The sequence below is a fragment of the Macrotis lagotis genome, chromosome 3 (genome assembly GCF_037893015.1).
Source record: "Macrotis lagotis isolate mMagLag1 chromosome 3, bilby.v1.9.chrom.fasta, whole genome shotgun sequence".
Taxonomy (NCBI): domain Eukaryota; kingdom Metazoa; phylum Chordata; class Mammalia; order Peramelemorphia; family Peramelidae; genus Macrotis; species Macrotis lagotis.
Window position 1 is genome coordinate 194,016,654 of NC_133660.1, and position 10,332 is coordinate 194,026,985.

The following is a 10,332-nucleotide window of genomic DNA, read 5'->3' on the forward strand; positions in this document are numbered from 1 at the left end:
AGGTGATAAAGTAGGGCACCTGGCAGCATCAGAACAAAAAATAAGTGAAGGATGTTGGCACATAATCAATTAACACCCTTTTCCAAGCAGACATACAGAGACCCATTTACTCAATCCAACAGACCTGCAGAATTCAATCACTGGAAGCTTCACTTACTCCATTTATTCTCTGCTTGGCCAAGGTAAAACCAGAATAGGTAAAATAGGTAAAACTAGAATAAATTCTCAGTTCTCTAAGGGGTTGCTAATCTTGTTTCGGGATAGCCCGGGCTGCTTAGGGTTCCATCTAACAGCAAGAGGACGAGGGCAGGGATGAGGGAATTTCTTAAACTCACAGAGATACTTCAAGGGCAGAATTGTCTTCTCTTTAGGAAGAGCTAGGTGTTCAACGACAAAACCATTATAGGTGTGTCTGAATGGGAGAGGAAGTGTTTTGGTATTAGTGACACACAAGTTATTATGGTCAATTCACCTAGACTGAAATCTAGGAAAGAGGTAACTGTATATGCTGCCCCATTTCCAAACCATTTTTTTTAATTAAGGCAAACTAGTAACCTTGCTTGTAAATTCTTTTGGGGTGACATTTTGTTATCAGCCAATTATGTCCCAGTCTGTGGGGTGGTTTTTTGACAAATATACTGGAATGGTTTGCCATTTCCTTCTCTAGTAGATTAAGGTAAACAGAGTTAAATGACTTGTCCAGAGTCATTCATCTGGCAAGAGTCTGAGACACATTTGAACTCAGGTCCTCCTAACTCCAGATCCAGGGCTTTATCTACTAAAGTCAGCTAGCTTCCTTCTATTTTGTAGGTGGGCCTTTGATAAATGATGGTTGATCTATTGATTCAGAGGCCAGCAAATTGCCTATAATGGGGGATGGGATGCTAAATGATCTATACTAGACTCTGACTAGACTTAGTCTAAAAGTATCAGGAGAATGGGGAAAACTACGAAATTTTCAGTCCTGTGTGATCTATCCTTTAATAAATCCTGATTCTCCTGAAGTGTATCTTCCCCCCAAATTTCTCAAACTCTTGCCTCCCTTACCTTCCAGAGGCACAGAACTGCATTCATTTCTAAAATGGCCAGATTAGTCCCAAGTCAGGTAGGGAGTAACTCTGACTTTTCTTTGCCCCACTTTGTTTAGGTCACTCCATACCTTGCAATGTCTTCCACAAAGCAGTGAATATAGGACAAGAAAGGGAACAGTTTTGGTGTAATGGAGAGAATGTAACTTGTGGAAACAGAAGACCTTAATTCCAATCCTTCCTCATGTTGATTCTCTGTCTCATGTTGAGAGAATCACAACATCCCTGGGTCTCAAGGTTTGTCGACTGTAAAATGAGGATTAGGGAGTCAGACCTGACCTCCCTCTAGTTCTAACTCAGAACTGATTTGCCGTTCCAGAGAAAAGGACTGCCAGAAAAGGAGACGAGCAAGAGGCAGTTTCATGATGATTTATATTCTAATTCCTGTCCTGCTGAAAATTATTTTGGATAATTATTAAAAGACATAGACCTCAGCTCCAACCCTTCATTAAACCTTACTGCCTAGGATGTGGCCCTTAGCACGTCTCTACTTCTGTCAGTTTTTATTTGTAAAAGAGTGGGGGCAACTAGGTGGTGCACCAGCTCTGGAGTCAGGAGAACCTAAATTCAAATTTGACCTCAGATGCTTAATAATTACCTAGTTGTGTGACCTTGAGCAAGTCACTTAACCCCACTGCCTTATAAAATAAAATAAAGTAATATTTGCAAAAGAGGGAGACAAATCGTTACTCTACTCAGGTCATAAGGAAAGGTAGACAGATTAATAATAGTTAACATTTATAGCATTTTGTACATATAATTTGATGTACTTAATTTTTTATTATAAAATAAAGAGGTCTCCAATTCCATTCTGAGGCAGACCAAAGAATAGGGCTCCATCACTCCTGCCTGACCAGCATTGAGAGAATTGCTCTATTTAGGAGAAACATGTAACTGCCGAAGCAAAAAGAATCAAGTTACAGAAAGAGAGGCTAATGATAGCAGTCATCAGAGGAAATATAGGGATGAAACAGAAAAACCACCAAGACTTTTCACTGAATCACAAGTACAATAGATTTTTTTAGGCCTTCCTTGCTAAAATGTAGTCCAAAGGCTTTTATTTCATCTCATATTGCTGATGTTTTTATTTCTACTTAGGATGGCAACAGAAAACCACATAGCACCCAAAATATTCTAAATCCCAGCAATCTACCAGGGGTTCAGAGCTACTGAATCTTCATTAAATTGCACGATTGGAGTATGTTGGCTTTTTAACAGTAATAACAGACTCATACCGACACTACTTAGCACACATTACAATGAAGTATGGGAGTAAAAGAAAATTCAATTATTTGAGATTTTCAAACAACTTGGAAAAACTCTTCTTACTAGTTAAGATTCCCCAAAACTAAGTTTTAAAAAAAAAAAAAGATCTTTATCAAGGAGACACTTGGCAATCTATAGATCTAAAACAATTGTATAAAGTTCCCGGCCACCTTAACTTCGCAAAAGAAAACAACAATGGGGTGGGGAGGGAAGGCCAGGAGGAAGGAGGGACGAGAGAACTGCTGGAGGGCATACAGCTAACCCAAGACACCACCAACCAGACCAACCTACCAAATTCCAGGGAGCAGAAAGGATTTCTTTTTCCTTTTCAATGGGAGATGAAATGTAGCCTGTAAAGCCACTTCAGCAGCAGAAAGAAGCAACACTGAAGAGAACTGCTCAAGCTGAGCTCAGTCAGAGTCAGACTCAACACTACCTGGGTGGCAAGTTAGCCAATCTCTCTGACAATTTCCCCATCTGTAAAATGATAGATCTGGACTAAATTAAATGGTGGCCTTTCAAAGCCCTTCCGGCTCTAAAATTTATGATATCGATAGAACTTAAGAGAGTTTGCAAAAATATTTTCGTTACAATATTAGTTCAATTTTAGGCTGAAGCTCGGACAAATGAGAGGTCACAGAGAACTGGTACCCAGGATCTGAGCCCAGATGTCCTGTCCAGCACTATTCTTAAGCAGAGAACTCCTCGAATCTAAAGACAGTCACCTTAAAGATCACCTAGTTTAATAATATCATTTTACAGATGAGGGAACTGAAGCTGCTCAAAGGAGGAGTCGCAATGTCTCCAAGAAGGGAGGAGTAGGTCCTCTGGCTCCAAAGCCAGTCGTCTTCCTACTCCCTCTGGCATCATCACCGCCTTAAAAAAAATGGGATTACTTTCTCTGTATAGTCCTAAATTAACCGGCTGCCCTTACCTTCTCAAACGAGAATACCTTTCCAAAAGATGCCTCCCCACAAACCTGTCCACTTGCCCCACATCACTGGCTTCTAACTGCTGAAAAGTGACAGCTTTTCTAACCCTCCCCTCCTCAACTCAAGAGAAAACCCTCCTTTTCCAGGGGAAACAGGCAACCGGCCACCCCTTCCCCACAAACACTTAGAGACTGGCTCCTTTGCCAGCAGGTAACACTGAAATTCTTCTCTGCACCGTGCCTTGGCCACTGTCTAATGGACGGCAGAGAGAAGAAGCATCATTTGGGTCTCGAGAAGTCGAGCCTTCTTCTATCTCAAGACCTAAAATAATTAAGGAAAAGGGGAAATCCAGTGATCAAAAGTTTGGAACGTTTTAGCGACCTCCTTTAATGCTTCCCGGAAAAGTTAAAAGGATGTCCCATGCATCTTCCCCCTCAGGACCTCTCCACAAAGCAGAGCAGTCTGGGGAAAAAGAGGAGCAGACACAAACTTTCGAGCACTTTTTAAATAAACGAAAGAAGACGCTCTGTCCCAGTTCCAGAATCGCCTGTACTCACCAGTCCTTTTTTTTTTTTCCTCCCGGGCTAAAGAACTAAAGGAATGACTCCGGCAGGTATTCCCGAGCCCTGGGTTTATATAGAGGAAGGTGTTGCGCAAAGATACGGCGGCAACTCCTGCTGCTGTCAGCGGCCACTCCACATTCCAATCCCGCGGCAGGCCGGCCCACCGGGACTCAGCCTACCTGCCGTCTGCCTGCTCAGCCCGGCTGCCCAGCCCCGGCGCCGCTGCCCACCTGCTCCCGCGCTCTCGGGGCTCCGACACCAGGGGCCCTTCTCAGTCCATCCCTGAGGCCGGCAGCGGAGCCGGCAGTCTGAGGCCGGGCCAGCCACAGGTCTAAGAGCTCCGGGCGCTTTGGGGCTCCCCCGACTCTCTCCCCGGGCACCTCAACGTCCCTTCCAAAGAAGGGACCGGGAAGACACTTTGGCGACCAGCCTTTCCTCTCAGGGTTTAAACTGGGTGGAGAAGGGCATTTATAGGCCAATTTAAAAGCCAAGGCTGGAAGGGTCATAAAAAAAAGGCAAGCCAATTAGAAATCCTTTGACAGATCTTTTCAAAACAAAGAATGTTTTATCTCATTCAATGCTCAGGTGCTCACCCAGGTGGAAACCCCTATTTCTCATTGCTTCTAATAGTTGGTTGAATTGCTGGGTCTGGAATAGGCCCAGGATATTAGTTAGATGACATACATAGATGATAGATAGATGGATAGATGGATAGATAGATAGATAGATAGATAGATAGATAGATAGATAGATAGATAGATGATAGGTAGATAGATGGATGAAAGGTAGAAGGAAGGATGGATGGATGGAAGAAGGAAAGAAGGAAGTTAGCATAAGATCAAAAAGAGGATTTGATTGAATCATATTATTGCTCTATTTTTGACTCCATGGAATTAGTCCTTATCTGTGAAATTCGGGGGAAGGTAATGGGAGTTAATTGAATTTGGGAAAAAAAACCAGTTTATTATTTAATAATTTTCATTAAAACCTTTAGTTTGTTTTAGGCCTTTAGGACCCAAGACAAAAGTGAAACAGTCCCTGTCTTGAGGAAGATTACATTCTCATTTTATGATGGGGTAACTCTTTTTCTTAATAATAACTCAAATCAACAACAATTTATTAAGTACTTATTATGTGCCAGATATTCTGCTAAAGCCCTGGAGATATAAAAACAAGTCCCTGGAAAGAATGCCTTTAATCCAGGACCTCATGTTCTGAGGAGGAAGAGAACCCAGGAAAGAGAATTGAAAAGGAAGTGGGGAGGGTGTCCAGGTACACTGGTTGTGGGTGGAGAAATTTTGAGAGTGAATAATATCTGTTCCAGATCCTTCCTTAAAATGGAAATCCTGAGAAGAATTCCCCCACAGGAGAAGGGACTTCAAGGGTAGAGGGTGAAAGTCAAAGATGGTGACAAAGTCAAAGAGTAAGCAATCAAAAACCATTAATTTCACAAAGGCAGCTAGGTGAGGAAAACCTGGCTTCATACTTACTGGGTGTGTGACCCTGGGCAAGTCACTTGACTTCTGTCTGCTTTAGTTTTCTTATCTGTAAAATGGATAGCAACCCAGGGTTGTGGCTAGGATCAAATAAGATATTATTTATAAAGTGTTTATTTAGCACAGTGCTTAACGTCTAAGAGGAGCTTATTAAGTACCTTTTCCCTTTCCCAAAACATCTAGTTTGCCTTAGGCACTAAGGCTACAAAGACAGAATGAACCATTTAGTCCCTGCCTTCAAGAAGTTTACATTCATATTTGCTAACAGAGGAGTATCATTTCCCATTGTACTTTATCCTACTTTCATTCAAACTCAGAAACATAATCAAAATATGGCAGCTCAAGAGTTGAAGAGGAAGTTAGAGGTATATTTTAAACTAATATTCTCTTTTTACAAAAAGTCCAGGTGACTTTTCCAGAGTCACAGTGTGTGTGTGTGTGGGGGGGGGGGGGGGCGGTATCAAGATTCAAGACTTGTCCTATGAATCCAAAGTTCAAACCTCCTCCCTCTCCTCCTGGTGGAGACTAAGGTAAGAATAGCCTCCAGGCTAGAATTAGAATACTGGATTTGGTTCTTATTTTTGCATTGATCCTTTATCTTCATACAATAGATCTTTATCCTCATACAACATTTATTAAGTGTGTACTATGTACAGAAAACCTGTAGAGGAGTAGAGGAGAAACTGGTTCCAACTAATGGATTGAAGTTTACTTAACACATCACTCTCCTCCCATGCTCTAGTTCCAAACTGGGACATTAAGTCTCCCATCTCCATACCTCCCATCCTTGCATACCTGGAATGCACTTCTACCTTGAACACACATAATCCTTAATTTCCTCCATAGTTCTGCTCAAGAACCATTTTCAATATGAAAAAATCCTGATCCCTCCCCAAGTTGTCCTTGCTTCTCCCTCTGCCCCAAATACCTAGTTTTTATATATGTGTGTGTATATTTTCCATTTTTACATATTATCTCCCCTGGCATGATTTAAATAAGCCAAGCCATGTTATAAGTAGGGACCTCAGGGGCAGCTAGGTGGCGTAGTGGATAAAGCGCCGGCCCTGGAGTCAGGAGTACCTGAGTTCAAATCCGACCTCAGACACTTAATAATTACCTAGCTGTGTGGCCTTGGGCAAGCCACTTAACCCCACTTGCCTCGGAAAAAACCTAAAAATAAAAAAAAAATAAGTAGGGACCTCACCTAACTCAGGGGCTTTAAAAGGTTCATGGTAAATGCTTGTTGATTGATCCCTAGTCACCTACTAATATGTTTTTAGGGTTTTTTATTGTTTTTTTTTTGGAAAGGCAAATGGGGTTAAGTGGCTTGCCCAAGGCCACACAGCTAGGCAATTATTAAGTATCTGAGGCTGGATTTGAACTCAGGTACTCCTGACTCCAGGGCCGGCGCTCTATCCACTGTGCCACCTAGCTGCCCCCACCTACTAATATGTAGAACAGCTAGAAGCTTCTTTCACTTATCCCTGTGGGAAAAGTATCTATTCTTCAGGGACAGCTAAAAAAGTGTGTCTCTAGGGGTAGCTAGATAGTATGATGGATAGATCTTAAGGTCTGGAGTCAGGAAGAACTGAGTTCAAATTTGTACTAATATACTTCATAGCTCTGTGACTCTGGACAAGTCACTTAATTTCTGGCAAACTATAGTTAGTGTCTAAGACTGCATTGAAACTTAGGGCTTCCTGACTCCAGGTCCAGGGCTCAATCCACTATACCATCTAACTACCCATACAGTGTTTCTCTCAAACCCAACTCTGCTCTAAGTTTCATCCCGACATTATTCTTCAAAAGCTATGATGAAAATATTTGGATTCTAGAACTAGGGCAGGAAGTAAGGCATGGAGATGAAGAGAACAGGAGCTGAGATAAACAACATTCCCTGGTCTTGTCTCCTACTCAGTTTCAGACCCTAGCATCTTCTCTCTGCAAGCCCTTCCTTTGGGGGTTGTCTGCATAGTACTTTCCAATCTCAAGAAACCATTAGAGCTATTGGAAAGTAGAAACAGTCCTGGAAGGTAAGCAAAGGTTGTTTTATTACTTGTTTCTCATTAATATAGAAAATTCAAAGAAGCCAGGGTGCCTCTCCTGGACTGATATATGTATATCAAGGTATGATGTCAGAATTGGCACTTGATTATTTCAGCATCAAATGATCCTCTGTCATTTCTGCAGCTGGGGTCCAAAGTCAGCTTGTGTACTGACACTATGGAACTGGGACCCAGCAACACCAGACTTCTAGTTCTACACTCTTTTCCTCTGATGTCAGAAGGAAAAGTTAAAAACAAACAAACAAACAAACAAAAACAGAAAGCTTTTTACATTATCCCCCCTGAAAAAAGTAATATTTTTTGGTAAAAAAAAAATCTCGGGGATGGCTAGGTGGCAACAGTGGATAGAGTACGGGTCCTGGAGTCAGGAGTACCTGAGTTCAAATTTGACCCCAGACACTTAATAATTACCTAGCTGTGTGGCTTTAGACAAGCCACTTAACCCCATTGCCTTGCAAAAATCTAAAAAAACAGAAAAAGAAAAGAAAAGAAAAGAAAACAAAACAAAACAAAAGAGAAAATATCCATTCCAACACATTGTGGGGTGGAGAGTGGTGAAATACATGGGTTTTTTTTTTTACATTAAAAACTTTTTAACCATGGGGATTTAGGATTCTCAGCAAGAGGTCTGAAATCAGACTGTGTGACTCTGCTCAATCAAATTCTTTACTTATTACTTAAAAGAAGGATAAAGTGGATTTAAGCAAGGGTCTAGAAGATATTCAGCAGGTATGAGTCTTCTTTCATTCTAGTTTTTTTTCTAGGTTTGACTTTACAAGAATGGGAGGTGACTCCCAAACTTCCTGATAAATCTGAGGAAACTTAAACTCTACCTATGGAAATTGTTTCTTCGGATTAAGAAATCTTTTAAAACACATGTTATCTAGAAAAGAAAATGCACTGAAGATAACCCATTCACACAGAATAGGAGATTCCTTTATCTCACAGATACTTTTTGATTATGGAAAGATATCATGGGACTTGGAAACTGGAAGGAAGCTTAGAAATCCCTGAATCAGAGAATTTTAGAAATGGCTGGCACTCTAGAGGCCATCTAACCCAGTCCATATCTGCAAAGGGGTCCTCATGATAGCATTTCTAACTTGAGTTGGAGAATGGACCATCTCTCAGGCAGCCAGATTATTGCACTATGCCAAGCTGTAATTGTTGGGAAATTTTTCTTGATATCAAGTCTAAATTTATCTCCTTGCAACTCCATCTGTGGTGCTTTGTTTTGTCCTTGGGGGCCCACTAAGTGTAGGAACACATTTACTACCTATGTGATTGGACAAATCACTTAGCTTCCCTGGGGGTCAATTTACTTCATCTGTAACATGAGGGGATTGAACTCTGAGGTCCTTTACAGCTCTAAATCCAGGATCCCATGGTTCTTTGTCACTCTCATGAGAAAAGAGATCTAGATCAGATTTACCTGATACTAGAGAAAGATTTTGGCAGCTTCATGGGCCCACAAGGCAGTTCAGAGTCTGTACCTGGCTAATGAAAGCAGTAGTGTACTTATAGGTAAGTCATTTCTTGGGAAATTAATTCTAGGAACTTCCTCTGGTCTGGGACAGGCTAGCTCTAAATGTACCTGTAATCCAAAAACTCAATCTACAATAAATCTTAAAAACTGGCCAGAGTCCATAGGAGGATGGAGAGAATGAAATAACAACCATGTGTAATGTAATGGGAGTTTTGAGTCTTCCAAACTTATATGATGTCATCAGGACCCAGAAGTAGTTTGCATAAAGTCCCTCAGCTAGGTGCTTTTGTATTCTTCCCAAGGCCTTGACATATTTTGGAATCTTAACAGTTTTTGGTTGTCTTAGATCCCCCTTGGCATGCTGGTAAAGCCAATAGAACCCTTCTCAGTATCATGTTTTTAAATGAATAGGATTTTGAAAGTATCCAATTACACTAAAAAACAATTACCAAAATATTTAAAAAGGAAGTTCACAGACCCTAGGTTGAGAATTCTGGTGTGGTTACATGCTCAAGAAATGTCTGTGGATGATTGTGACTTGGGGCTTGATCACCATATCATACAATCTTCTGAGACCTCTTCCTACTTCTGTTATCCATCGCTTGATTCCCATTAAGATGAGGGATAAATGGTAGATGACCATCAGAAGCTCTGGAAGGGAAAAGAGGCTCTCATCCATGGAGGTCAGTTGCCTTGAAATGAAGCAAAGAAAGTGCTTGGTGAGAGAAATTGTTATTGTTTGTCTTTCATTCTTGAAGAAGATGACATCAGGGAGGTGATGCCATGACTTGCAAGTGAATTGGATTTAAGTGAGGGAAAGGTATGCAAAGTCAGTACTTTCTCCTCTAGAACATGTGGGTCCAGACATGGATCAGGACGACTGGAGATGACCCAGGAATGCAGTATGAGGACTTGGGCTTTAAAAGTTAAGGTCTTTTCCAGGTCACAGTTTGATTGAGGCAACACCCATTCCATGATTAAGGCATCATGGGACTTCCAGAGTCACAGGACTTTAATTTCTCTACCCAATATCAAGAGTTAAGGAAACAGATAAGTAGGTAAATTCAGACTAATGTAGAAAACATGGCCCTGGATCTTCCCACTCTCCAGCTTTTCCAGAGACAAATAGCTGATGCAAAACTCTCAAATGAAGAGCAAGAGAAAAACCAGAGATGAAAAAAAAATGCAGACAAATTCTAGCTGGTGGCAGTTTCACTGGGAGATATGAAGTCATTCACTCCAAACTTGTCTGTTTTCTGATTTCCTGTCTGCAAAATAAGGAATAAGAATTTGTTTATTAACCACCAGAAGAATGGTAGTAGCTGGATAGTACAGTGGATAAAGCACTGGGTCTGGAGTTGAGAAGAACTGAGTTCAGATCCAGTTTCAGATACTTACTAGCTTTATGACCCTGGGCAAGTCACTTAACTCCCAT

The 10,332-nt window shown here is 41.2% G+C and overlaps 1 protein-coding gene across 4 annotated transcripts in view; it reads right to left on the reverse strand.

Annotated features, from left to right (window-relative positions):
* LOC141518034 (sodium-dependent phosphate transport protein 2B-like) overlaps positions 1 to 9,459 on the reverse strand; it is a 35,846-nt gene extending 26,387 nt beyond the window's left edge. The window contains exons 1-2 of one of the 4 annotated variants that reach the window (XM_074229679.1): positions 9,376 to 9,459; positions 5,340 to 5,394 (exon numbers count right to left, since the gene is read on the reverse strand). The gene's annotated coding sequence lies outside the window, so the exon portion shown is untranslated. Of the gene's footprint in view, positions 1 to 2,645; positions 3,792 to 3,843; positions 3,998 to 5,339; positions 5,395 to 9,375 lie in introns of those variants that run through there. The other 3 variants (XM_074229678.1, XM_074229680.1, XM_074229681.1) reach the window with 3 other exon arrangements.
* Between the last annotated feature and the right edge of the window lie 873 nt (positions 9,460 to 10,332).